The sequence below is a fragment of the Cricetulus griseus genome, chromosome 2, assembly GCF_003668045.3.
Source record: "Cricetulus griseus strain 17A/GY chromosome 2, alternate assembly CriGri-PICRH-1.0, whole genome shotgun sequence".
Lineage (NCBI taxonomy): Eukaryota > Metazoa > Chordata > Mammalia > Rodentia > Cricetidae > Cricetulus > Cricetulus griseus.
This window is the reverse complement of record NC_048595.1, coordinates 9244338-9256442: the sequence shown is the minus strand read 5'-3', so window position 1 is coordinate 9256442 and position 12105 is coordinate 9244338.

The window sequence follows — 12105 nt, the reverse complement described above, 5'->3', positions numbered from 1 at the left end:
CAATGAAAAAGATATCTTAATAGAGACAGCCACTATGGGCTTAGGGAGAAACCTGGTGCTAGGGTAACTCCAAAGAATCCACAAGGAGGACACCAGCTAAGACTCCTAGCAATAGTAAAAAGGATGACCGAACTGTCCTACCCCTGTAATCAGATTGATGAATATCCTAACTATCATCATAGAGCCCTCATCCAGTAACTGATGGGACCAGATGCAGAGATCCACAGTCAAGAACCAGGCTCAGCTCTGGAAATCCAGTCAAAGAGAAGGGGGAGGGAATATATGAGCAAAGGAGATCAAGATCATGATGAGAAACCTACAGAGAGAGATGAACCAAGCTTGTGGAAACTCATGAACTCTAGACCTACAACTATAGAGACTCCAGGGGACTGAACTAGGCTCCCCATATGTGGGAGACAGTTGTGAATCTTGGACTAGCTGAGGGGCTCCTGGCGGAAGGACCATGATACAAGCCTGGTACATGAGCTAGCTTGTTGGAGCCCATTCCTTAGGGTGGAATGCCATTCTCAGAGGGAGTAGGACCATGATACAAGCCTGGCACATGAGCTAGCTAGCTTGTTGGAACACACTCCCCATGGTAGATGCCATGCTCAGTCTTAATGCACGGGAGAGGGGCCTGGCCCTGCCCCAACCTATTGTGCCAGACTGAAAGACCTCAGAAGAGGTACTTTCGTAGCAGGAGACCCGCACCCAGGAATCAGCGAGACCACATTTGGATGCAAAACCGCAAGAGGTTTTATTGATGGCGCCGGGCACCCGGGGACTTAGCTTTGTTAGGCTAAGTGCCCCGAGCCAAGGGAGAGGTGCCTTTTTATAGAAAAAAACGCAAGCGAGGAACAGGGATTCTATTGGATGGTTCAAATGAGGCACAGAGCCATTCCAGATCAGCATATTCTCAAGGTCTGGTGTCTGATACAACAGACTTGATTCCCTCCGCTCCGCGTCCAGATGGCTGACCTTGGGATGGAGTGTTTCTCATCGGTGGGGAGGTGGGTGGGGGGGGGGGTGGGGGGTGGGGGGGTGGGGGGGTGGGGGGGTGGGGGGGGGGGTGGGGGGGGGGGGCGGGCCCCGGGCTGGCCTAACTGGTGCTCTCGCCCTCGGGCCAACGCACCTGGTGCTCGTTGCTCGGCCCCAGCCCCGAGGCACGGTGCCAGGCGGGGCGGGCCGGGGGGCGCGAGCCCTGCGGGGTGAAGGCTTGGGAGGCCCCGGCGGCCCCCGTGTCCTTGGCTCCCCACTCGCAGCTCCTGGACAAGCAGCATCACTGCTATCCCAGCTCAAGTTCCCCTTCCAGGCGCCGCCTGCGCTGCACTCTCCAGCCCCCGGCCAAACCCTGGCTCTGCCCTGCTCAGTCCCCACCGCGCTGCCCTCGGTCAACTGCTCTTCCCAGCCCATCCCGGCTGCTCCAGAGAGAACACCCAGCATCGGCATGGGGGGGGGGACGGAAGGACAGAGAGGCAGCGGGCCTTTCAAGACTATGTTGACTCCTCATCAGAGCCCTTAACTGCGAGGAGGAGTGGATTTGGAATGGGATGGGGGGAGTTGAAGGGGTAGGAGAAGGCCAGGGGGCAGGAGGAGTGGTGGGAGGGAGAAATGTGGTTGAAATGTAAAACAAAATCAAAAAATAAAAATAATGAAAAATACTATACAATATTGGAAAATCCAAAAGAAATCAACCATTTTTCTCAATAGATACTACTAACCAAAAATCAAGCCAAGATCAGATAAAAAATTAATCAGTTAGTTATTTTTCATCCCAACTGCATTTTCTCTTCCTTCCACTCATCCTCTTCCCCTACCATCACTCTGCAAACCCCCTCAATCTGCTCCTCTTCTATTTGTGCTCAAATGGGCCAGCCTCCCATGGCTATCAACAAAGCATAGCATATCAAGCTGCAATGAGTCTAACCACCTCCCTTTGTAGCAAGGCTGGGCAAGGCAATCCAGTATGAGCAATAGAATCCCAAGTGCTAGGAACAGCCCCCCCCCTCAGATTGTTAGGAGCCAAGCTACACAACTAACACATACAGAGAAAGGGTCTATGTCAATCCTGTGCAGGTTCCCTGGTTGGTGGTTCAGACTCTGTGAGTTCATATGAGCAGGGTTAGTTGTTTCTGTGGGTCTTCTTGTGAAGTTCTTGACACCACTGGCTCCTACAATCCTTCCTCCCTCCCTTCAGCAGGATTCCCCAAGCTTGGCCTAATGTTTGTCTGTGGGTCTCTGCATCTGTTTCCACCAGTTACTGGATGAAGGCTCTCTGAGTATCGCTAATCTGATCATAGGAGATATCCATCCAGTTCAGGCTATGCTCTATGGCTAGGAATCTTAACTGAGGTCATCCCTGTAGATTCATGTGAATTCCCCGTGCCTCAGCTTTCTATACGATCCCAAAATGGCCCCCTTTACAGTCATCTCTTTCTGTGCTCTCCACTCCATCTACCCAACAATCCAATCCCTCAAGTTCCCATCCATATTTGCCCCCAGTCCACCCAGGAGATCTATTCTATTTCCCTTTGCCAGGAAGATCCATGTGTGACTCCTGGGGCCCTACTTGGGACCTGGCATCACTAGGTCTGTGGATTGTAGCAAGGTTTTCATTTACTTTACAACTAATCAGATAAGCAATTTAAATACACTTATAAACCCTAAGGAAATATGTAGGGAGACACCATAACCACGCCTCCTAAGGGCTGGCCACAGGTGTGCCTGACCACGCCTGTCAGAGAGTGGTCAAGGTGAGGTCAGGATGACGTGGGATAGGTTTTTTTTTGTTTTTTTTTTTGTTTTTGTTTTTTTTTTTTTTTTTGGTTTTTCAAGACAGGGTTTCTCTGTGGCTTTGGAGGCTGACCTGGAACTAGCTCTTGTAGACCAGGCTGGTCTCGAACTCACAGAGATCCACCTGCTTGTGCTGGGATTAAAGGCGTGCACCACCACCTCCCGGCTGTGGGATAGGTTTTTAAAGGACTGCAAGTACAGGGGATTCTCTCTCTCTGGCCTAGCTGCCTTGCTGCCCCTGGCACACTCTGGCTTGCATTTGGCTGGTGTTTTTCTAATAAAGGATATCTCTATCCCAAGCTCCTTTTATTTCTTAATATCTGGCACCCTGAAATCCCCGACCTACTCGTGCCCCGTGCAAACCCCATTCTGGGAGGGCCTCTGCTTGAGGAGCTGAAAGGCCAGGAAAGGCCCCACAGCCCAGAAGCCATGTGACACAAGAGAGCCCTAGGATACCGCTGCATTTCAAGGTCTCTGCTTTGCTCCGACCTGCCCATGGGTGAAAACCTAAAACAGTGAGTTGAATCTTCTCACCCTGTAGCCCATCTCTACAGCCCCGTGCTCAGTCCCGGTCCACCATCCACCCTGCTGGGAGAGTTTAAATCTTCCACAGGCCTCCCTGTGGTTTTTACTGCTCCAGGCAGCAATATCACTGCCAGAGCTGCAGGCTCATTTACCGCTAGCCATGTGCACGCGGCAGCGGCCCTTAGCTGCGACCAACACAGGTTTGTCCTTTCTATGCGGGCTGCTACAGATTCTGTGGCCTGCAGCTGCTGGCAGAATAACCGTGCATCCACCTCCGCTTTCAGCCGCATGCTAACTTAGATCTAGCTGCGTGTGCATGCCTGCAGCCGGAATCAAGAACCACTGGTCCTATTTTGTCCCACCCGAAGCCTTTCTCCACAGAGAATGCTCACTGCCACGCCCCCGCCTGCATAGCTCCCGGTCCCAAAGCTGGGCCGCCCCGAAGCCGGTTGTGGTGGCGAACGCCCCTAGTGGTTCCTGCATCAGGAGTGGAAGCAGCCTGATTCATCTAGCTGAAAACCTCCTACCATGTCTGGAGTAGAAGCTGACTGGTAAATATGTCCGAATATTTATCATTCACCTCAATTGGTAACATTTTTGCATCTTACATAAATTCAATGTTTGAGGAAGACGTGGATCTGTCAATAATTGGCGTATATGCCTTACTAGCTGTTAGCGTGCATTTAATACACACATTATCACCAGCCAGAGTCCTCAGGAACAGGGATAAAGTTAATTTCATCACCTACTTACAGGACATGCAAGCTTCCGTAATGAGATTTTGGAGACCAGAATGACCCATGATATGTTTATGCAGCATGTAGACCAGAAGCTAGATGATAGGCTTTGCTCTATGTCTTATACGATACAGGAAGAGCTGTCTATTACCCAAGTTGAAATGCAGCTCATTTATGATAAAATAAACGCTGAGAGGTCAGAGGACTGTGATGAACTAAAGAATATATGTAGCGAACTGGAAACTCAGATAGGCTCTCTGTCCTGAAATCTGGATACCAAGATTCAGAATACCCAGGATAGGGTTAAACAATTGGATAATGCCATTAAATCAATGGCTGAAAAATACGAGGGGGTAGATAATAGAGTTGAATCTAGGTTCAAATGTTTGCAAAATGATTTACAGAACAAAGCTGACAAATTAGGGAGGTCTATTCAGTCAATTGCTGAGGCAAATCATGACCTTGACTCTAAATTTCAATTCCTGGAGGGCAGTTTCCATGTCACCCAGATGCTAGATAGAGACGAACATATTAAACACCTAGAAAACCATATAGAAGAGCAGTCACAGCAATTCACGGACTCACTATCATGCCTAGAATCTTTTGTGATTAAGGAGATTGAAATTGTTCATGAGGATATCCTTACTAGGCGCAAGGGTCATTGGAATGAGGAGGAGACAAAAATCACTCCAATCTGAGGCACCTACTCCACACAGGTATCTTAATCATTCTAAAGTCATTACACGTACACCATTGGTTTGCCCAGCAACATTGGTAGAAAAACCACCAACTAAAAAACACTCCCAGGGACAGGTGGCTTATGTATGGCAGGCTATAAAGCTGAAGGATCTTAAGTATATTAAAGAATCAGTTGTCTTATATGGTCTTCATTGCCCATACATAAAAGAGCTATTACATTCATGGGCCACCTTTAACAGGGTGACACCCTCAGATTGGGTAGGACTGGTGTTAGCTGTCCTTGAGAATTCTTGTTAAATCGAATGGAAGGCATTGATCATGGAGGAGGGAAAGCTTCTTGAGCATCAAGCCATTAGAGACAGCCATGATGCCCCTCTAGAAAAGATCTTGGGAGATGGTATTTATGCTGACCCACAGGTTCAGGCTGAATATGACGATCATATGCTGGCCCTATGCAAGAAAGGATCACTAAACACATGGGATAAGGTTCGTGAGCCAGGGGAATGACTGGAAGCTTATACCAGAATAGAACAGGGACCAACAGAACTATTTAAGGACTTCTTAGACCAGTTGACCAGAGCAGTAGACTTACAACTAACAGATCCAGCATTAAGACATTCAATTGTGTATACATTAGCTTATGACAATGCAAACCCAATACGCAAAAGAATACTTTTGCCTTTAAAGATCAGATCAGCTCCACTAGAAGAACAGGTTTTGCATACTGCCAACATTGACTATAATGTGCAAGATGCTGGAATCGGAGAAGGAGAAGCTATCCCAAGATGTTTCCAAAGGCAGCAGGATATTAATAGTCCCAGAGATGATGACAGAAGGGCTTGGGAAGGAGAAACACCTTACAGGGATCAATATAGGTGCCAAGAGGCCAGGGTTCATCGCTACTATAAACCAGAGCCTCAGGTAGGAAGAGCCCACTCTAGGAGACCACAAAGACGTCAGTAACCTAGATGTTTCAGCTGTGGAAGAATGGAACATGTAAGGAGAAATTGTAGGCAACGATCCCTCATGCAAAAGGCCACTGCCTTCTGGGTTGTGTAGGTGATGTGGTAAGGGCAGACACTGGACTAATGAGTGTAGATCGACCAGAGACATGCAAGGGAACACGTTAAGGCCAGGAAACTCTGAAGGGGGACCTCAAGAAGGCCCTCACATCAAAAAAAGGTCTGGTTGTTTCCAGTAGCAGTGGAAGACAATCTCTCACAGGACAAATAGATAGTTCTTCGTCCATTATGAAAGATGACACTGCCATAGATGGTAGTTTGGTTAGCGATGAAGAATCAGATAAGACTGCACAAGACGAAAAGCACTTATTTTGGCAAACCTCCATCAAAGACAAATGACCTCACTTGAAGGTACAAATTAATAATAAAATTATTAATAGCATTGTAGACACTGGCACTGACATCACTATTATTACGCACAAGTCCTGGCCAAAGGAGTGACCACGTAGGGAAGCAAATGTGCAATTTTTGGGTATTGGGACTCTATCTAGAGTTCAACTGAGTGTTCGCTTGGTGGTCTGCATTGGACCGGAAGGACAGAAAGGGAGACTGAAACCTTATGTGGCAAACATAGCTATAAACCTCTGGGGTCACGATCTCTTACAGCAATGAAAAACTCAAATTAACATCCCTCCAGTGTCAGATACAAATTATGTACAATTGCTGGATAGTAGAAAAGATCGAGTATGACACTATGGTTATCAACCATCCAGGTTGTACAGAAACTAAATACAAATGATAGACCTTCAAAGGAACCAAAGGCCCGGATTAAAATGGCTTACAGATGAACCTGTCTGGATAGGGCAATGGCCTTTGACCTCTGAGAAGCTAGAGGCTCTAGAAAAGTTAGTACAGGAACAGCTAGAGGCTGGACACATAGAGGAGTCTACCAGCCCTTGGAATTCTCCTGTATTTGTTATTAAAAGAAGTCAGGTAACTGGAGAATGCTGACAGACCTGAGAGACATAAATAAGGTAATTCAGCCTATGGTCTCTCTACAGCCTGGAATGCCATTGCCTTCCTTAATACCTAAAGGATAGCCGATCACAGTAACTGACCTGAAGGACTGTCTTTTCACTATACCATTACAAGAAAGTGATAGAGAGAAATTTGCACTTAGTGTACCAACTCTTTATAACTCACAGCCAGTTCGAAGATATCAGTGGAAGATTTTGCCTCAAGGGATGATAAATAGTCCTACATTATGTCAACATTTTGTACAACAACCTTTGGAAATAATTTGTAAGAAATTTTCACAATCCCTCGTTTATCATTACATGGATGATATTCTTTTATCTGATTCCAATAAGGAAACTTTGCAACATATGTTTGACATGGTGAAGGAAGTTCTGCCTAGAAGGGGGTCACAGATTGCCCTGGAAAAGATACAAAGAGGAGATTCTATTAACTATTTAGGTTATAAGATAGACTTACAAAGAATCAGGCCACAGAAGGTATAAATTAGAAGGTATCATTATCAAACTCTTAATAGTCTTCAGAAGCTGCTAGGAGAAATTTCTCAATTACAGACGATTATTGGGGTAGAAGGTCATGACTTAAAGTATTTAAAAATGGCCCTAATGGTGATAAGGACGTAAACAGTCCACGAATATTATCTTCGGAGGCAGAAAAAGAGTTACAATGGGTAGAAAACAGAATATTGGATGCGCATAAGATCAGATAAACCTTGATTTAGACTGCATTCTGGTTATCTTGCCATTCAGAGAATATCCTTCTGGAATTCTGATGCAGAGGAAAGACACAATATTGGAGTGGGTATTTCTGCCACATAAACAGAATAAAAAGTTAAAGACATATATAGGTTTGATTTGATTTGATTTTAAAGGGCTTGTCAACTGACTAGAAAAGATCCAGCAGAAATCATAGTACCTTTAACTAATGAAGAAATTTCCTCCTTATGGAAGGATAATGAATATTGGCAGATAGCTCTTACCAACTTTTTGGGAACAATTAGTAACAACTATCCCAAAACTGACAGAATTAAATTAATAAAAAAAGACAGTCTGGATTCTTCCACATATTGTAAGACAAACTCCCATTTCTGGAGTTCTTACCTTCTACACTGATGCCAACAAATCAGGTAAGGCTGGTTATAAAGCAGGTGAAGTAAGTAAAGTAGTTCAAAGTCTATATACTTCTGTACAGAAGGCAGAATTATATGCAATTCTCATGGTGCTCATGGATTTTACAGAACCTCTTAATATTGTTACTGATTCCCAATATGCAGAGAGAGTGGTCTTACACATTGAGACTGCAGAATTCTTTCCTGATAATACGGAATTAACCTTGTTGTTTTTTACAATTATAGGAAATAATCAGAAACAGAAGCAATCCTATATACATTACACATATCAGATCCCATATGGGTCTGCCAGGCCCACTAGCACAAGCAATGACAAGATTGTTTGTTTATTAATTGGTAGTGTGCTAAAAGCCTCAGAATTTCATAAGAAACATCATGTAAAAAGCAAAGGTTTAAAAAAGGACTTCTCCATCACTTGGCAACAAGCCAAGGAGATAGTGAGAAACTGTCCTACTTGTTCCTTTTGGAAACAAACTCAACTGCCAGCAGGCTGTAATCCTAAAGGCATTTGAAGGAATGAGATCTGGCAGATGGATTCATTTTACAGAATTTGGAAATTTGAAATATGTGCATCATACTATAGACACATTCTCAGGGTTTCAATGGGCTACTGCTCTCAACTCTGAAAATGCTGATTCTGTTATTACACACCTGCTAGAGGTGATGGCAGTTATGGATATACCTGCACAAATAAAAACTGACAATGTCTCCTCAAAAATAGAACAGTTTTTCAAATATTATTAACATAAAACATGTCACCAGTATACCACACAATCCTACAGGACAAGCAGAGCTTGAGTGATCTAACACTTAAGGAAATGCTCCTTAGACAGGCTGGTAAGTCAAAAAAACCCAAACATAAGTTCCTTAATGCTTTATTGACACTAAACTTTCTTAATGCCAATGACAAAGGACAAACAGCTGCCAAAAGACACTGAACTACAGAAAAAACTGCTGAACTGAATCAACCAGTGTACTTCAAAGATGTGCTGACCTCGGTATGGAAGCCTGGACATGTGTTACATTGGGGTAGAGGTTTTGCATTTGTTTCCACAGGAGAAGAAAAACTTTGGATACCATCAAAATTGATCACGATTCGAGTTGAAAATGACAAACCTCTCGACAAGGATGAGTGACAGTTATTTTACTGAGGTATATCTCATAAACTAAATAGAAACTTCCCAAAGGAAAGGGAAGTGTTTTGCTTCTATCTTCACAGGAAAACTCATCTCCAGAAGTCCAAGAACACTACATGGGTAGATGCTTAAAAAGAGAAGGTAGCTATAACCATCAAACAAAAGGAACGTGCCATGCGGTAAACTTTACAGCTGTCTCTCAAATAACTCTATTTCCCTGTATTTTTCTAGTCCCTATTCAAGTAAATCAATGCTGGATTTAGAGTTGGATTTGGCTTTCTTCCTCTAGAATACAAGCACGTTGTTTAAATAAGCTTTAGAGTTTCTGTATTGTATCAAGAAGCCAATTGATGTAATACAGAACAAGCGAAGAACTTGGGGACTGTCTTTGTCTTTCTTGGCTCTTTCCTCCAAGGTGTACACCATCTCACAATCATTATTTTTCATGATTGCCTTTTCCAGCATGCAGACATATACAAGCAAACATTTCTCTGCTAACACTTATGTTTGAGTCCCACACAGCCAATGAAGACCTGCCTGACAGCAATCCTTGGATGCTGTCCTTCCAAGACATTTATCATGAAGGGGTTTAAGATTTTGTTAAAGGCTTTTTCAGCATCTAATGAGATATTCATGCGTTTTTTTCCTTTCAGTTTGTTTATATACTGGGTTACATTGACAGATTTTCATATGTTGAGATATCTCTGCATCACTGGGATAAAACCTACTTGATCATGATGGATGAACTTTTGATGTGTTCTTGGATTCATTTTACACATATTTTTGTGTCAATGTTCATGAATGCAGTTGGCTGCTAAAACTATCCTTAGCAATCAGGGAAATGACTTTGACAGTCCATCTTACACCTGTCAGAATGGCTGAGATTAAAACTGACAGTCCATCTTACACCTGTCAGAATGGCTAAGATTAAAACTGCAAGTGACAGTTCATGTTGTGAAGGATGTGGAGAAAGGGAAAACTCCCCAGCTGGTGGGAGTGCAAACTTGTACAGCCACATGGGAAATCAATATGGCTGTTTCTCAGAAAATCAGAAATCTATCTACCTCAAAAGCAAGCTATACAACTCCTGTGCATAGAGCCAAAGATGCTCCATTCTACCACAAGGACACTTGCTAAACTGTGTTCAGAGAAACCAGGAACTAGAAACAACAGAGATAACCCTCAATGGAAGAATGGGTAAAGAAACTGTGGCATTTTACACAATGTAGTATTACTGAGCTCTTTAAATTAAAAAAAAAATGACATCATGAAATTTGCACCCAAATGGATGGAACTAGAAAAATATCATCAGGAGCGGGGTAACACAGACCCAGAAAGAAAGCATGTGCTCACTTATAGCTGGATATTAGCTGTAAAGTAAAGCATAATCATGCTACAACCCATATACACAAAGAGGTTCTGTAATGAGGACTTAATGGGACACACGTATCTCCCTGCATATCATAATTTGAATTGATTTCCCAGGTAGACTGGGGGTAGGTGGGTGGGGATGGAGCAAGAGGGGTCAAATCTGTGGAGGAGGAGTGGAGGAAGACAGTACTGGAATGATGACTAGAATTGAGGAGCATTTAGAATGGGAGGTAGAAAACTAGTGCGAGGGAAACTCCCTGGAATCTATGAGGGTGACAGTAATTGGGAATGCAAAGCCTGAACCAGCCGTTTTCTGCAATCAGTCAAGGTTTCCCAGTGGAAGTATTGGGACACCAACACAGCCACAAAACTTTTGACCTACAATTTGTTATGCCTACAAGATGTGATGGGGTGATGGCAGCACAGAAATTGTGGGAATAACCAACCAGTGACTGGTCCAACTTAGGACCTACTCCATGAGAGGAAGCCCATGCCTGACACTGACTGGGGGACCAGATCCAGTGGCTGGATAGCCCAAAACCAAACATGACTGCCAAAAGAAATGAAAGGAAGAAAGGAAGGAAGGAAGGGAGGGAGGGAGGGAGGAGGGAGGGAGGGAGGAAGTCAATGCAATGAAATGATTCCTAATGAATTTCTGCAATACTGATAGACTGGAGTCCATCATAATAGTCTTCAGAAAGGTTTCATCCAGCAACTGACGGGAACAGGTGCAGAGACCTATAGACAAACTTTAGGCGGGGGAGGGAATCCCACAGAAGAGGGAAAGGAAAGATTGTAGGAGTCAAGAACACAGCCCACGTAATCAACTAACCAGGGCTTATAAGGAACCACAGATACTGAAGTGACAACCAGGGCCCCTTTCTGGGTCTGACCTGGGTCCTCTGTATATATGCCATGGCTGTGTAGCTTGGTGTTCTTGTGGGACTCCTAACAGGGGGCGTGGGGTTGTTGCTGACTCTTTCACCTGCGTTCAGGACCCTTTTCCTCCTACTGGGTTGTCTCATCCAGCCTTGATATGAGAGTATGTGCCTAAACTTATTGTAACTTGTTATGCCAAATTTGGTTGACCTCCCTGGGAGGCCTACTCTTTTTAGAAGGGAGACAGAGGAGGAGTGGCTGTGGGGGAGACGGCGACAGGGACTGAGAGAAGAGGAGGGAGGGGAAACTGTGCTTGAGATGCAATATATGAGAGGAAAATAAATAAATTATTTTCACAAAAGCAAAATGGGCTAAGGAACAGAATGTTGAATTCTCAAATGAAAAACAAAAACCAATTAGGCGGCATACTTTTTAAGTTGAAGATTCTTACCCACCACAAGAAGCAATATCGCGTTTTAAATTTTATTTAGTGGTTTTGAATTTATGGTTGTTTTTGCATGCATGTTTGTTTGTGCAGCACATCATGGGTGCCTGGTAGTGAAGGAGGCACTCGATCCCCTGGGAACGGAGTTCCAAATACGGTGAGCCTCGATGTGGGGAAGATAGTACAATACGGCTCACCTGGAAGAGCAGCCAGTTCTCCATCTGCATGAAATGCAGTCCTATGTCACCGCATTCGGGACAGATGTCATCTGGGAAGCGACAGATGCTGGTGAGGATGTAGGGAAGGAGGGGTTCTCCCGTCGGGGAAGGGGTGAAGTAGTGCAGCTTACTTCCTCCTGCAGACAGAACTACTGTGTGCCCTTCCATGTGCATAG